Raw genomic sequence first — 2,012 nt, 5'->3', positions numbered from 1 at the left:
CTCGTCTCCTAGGAATGCTGGCCGAGTCCTGTGTCTGCGCTGCTCTCTGTCCTGTGGATGGTTTCCTCTGTGTCCGGCCACAGCTGCCCACCGGGGAAGAGCCCTATGTTCTGTACTGCCCCTGGGCCTCCCAGCTCTAGCCCAGTGGTTCCTAGTCCTGGTTTTCCTACTCTCCACCGAGAGTCCTGTGCTCAGTACCTTGTCACTACCTGCAGTCTGAGCCCTGCCTGTACCTGAGCTATCCTGGGCATCTGAGCCCTGCCTGGACCTGAGTGGCCAGCTTGTACTGGGCGCACCACCCTACCTGATGGGGGGGGAAGAGTCCAGAGTGTATGTGGAGGGAATGTGGAGAGAGGGAGAGGGAGGGGGAGAGAGGGAGAGGGCAAGAGGGAGAGAGGGGGAGAAAAGGAGGGGGAAAGAGAGAGACAGAGACAGAGACAGAGGGAGGGAAGGGGAGAGGGAGAGGGAGGGAGGGAGAAGAAGAAAGGGAGAGAAAGAGAGAGAGACAGAGACAGAGAGAGACAGAGACAGAGAGAGAGGGAAGGGAGGGGAGAGGGAGAGGGAGAGGAGGGAGGGAGAGGAAGAAAGGGAGAGAAAGAGAGACAGAAAGAGACAGAGACAGAGAGACAGAGACAGAGAGGGAAGGGGAGGAGGAGAGGGAGAGGAAGGGAGGGAGAGAGTAAGAGAGAGAGCAAGAGCGAGCGAGCGAGAGAGAGAGAGAGAGAGAGAGAGACAGAGAGAGAGAGTGTGTGCCATCCTGCAAACAGGGTCCTCGTGTGGCACCAGACACAGACCCATCAGGGATTAGGGGTCTGGCCCATGGCTGTAGCTTAAGTAGCCTCTCCTGGGCTCCTTGATGCCCGTGGAGTCCCTCTGCCCACACTCTCCCTTGTCTGTTCTCACGTAGAGATGCCCAAGGAGACGGCCCAGGTTCCCAGAGGTTCAGTCCAAGGCTGGAGTGGTTGGGGTGCAGGGGGCAGGGGTGGGAGCCAGGCTCAGCTGCAAGCGAGCGCCCCAGTCTTCCATCCCACATAGAGGGGGATTTTGCCTGGTTCTCAGACGTGTGGTTACAGATGATGGCTCCAGCACACGTGTAATCTGGAAATTGGTTGCATGTCATTTTGAAAAATGTCACCGGAAATCAAATTTGAGATCTAGGGGGCTGGAGTGATAGCACAGCGGGTAGGGCGTTTGCCTTGCACGCGGCCAACCCGGGTTCGAATCCCAGCATCCCATATGGTCCCCTGAGCACCGCCAGGGGTAATTCCTGAGTGCAGAGCCAGGAGTAACCCCTGTGCATCGCCAGGTGTGACCCAAAAAGCAAAAAAAAAAAAAAAAAAAAAAAAAAAAAAATTTGAGATCTATTGGCCTTACGCTAACAAACTATTAATTGTGGGCAATGAAGAAAAGAAAGAACTGGGAGCTGGAGCGATAGCACAGCAGGTAGGGCGTTTGCCTTGGACGTGGCCGACCCAGGTTCGATTCCCAACATCCCATATGGTCCCCTGAGCACTGCCAAGGGTGGTTCCTGAGTGCAGAGCCAGGAGTAACCCCTGTGCATCGCCAGGTGTGACCCAAAAAGAAAAAAAAGAAAAGAAAAGAACTGTTGTTTCTTTTAAAAGAACCGTTGTTTTCTTTTAAACTGTTGTTCCTGTTTTGGAGGCTGGTTGTTCATTTTAAAATTTTTATTTATTTATTTATTTTATTCTTCCTTCTCCTTGTGTGATTAAAGTTTTGGGTTTTGTTGATGATTGCTAGTTGCATGAAAAGCAAAACATTAAGCCTACCTTGGATTTGTTGTACGCACCATAGCCATCAGAAAATAATTTCTCTATGTCATTAGAACCATTCTACTTTCAGGGTTTCAATCATATTAAAATTAAGTATGTCTACTGGGGCCAGAGCAATAGTACAGAGAGTAGGGCATTTGCCTTGCATGCAGCTGACCCGAGTTCAATCCTTGGCATCCTATATGGTCCCCTAAGCACCACCAGGAGTATTCCTGAATGCAG

Source organism: Sorex araneus, chromosome 1 (genome assembly GCF_027595985.1).
Source record: "Sorex araneus isolate mSorAra2 chromosome 1, mSorAra2.pri, whole genome shotgun sequence".
Classification (NCBI taxonomy): Eukaryota; Metazoa; Chordata; class Mammalia; order Eulipotyphla; family Soricidae; genus Sorex; species Sorex araneus.
Note: the sequence above shows the minus strand (reverse complement) of the source record.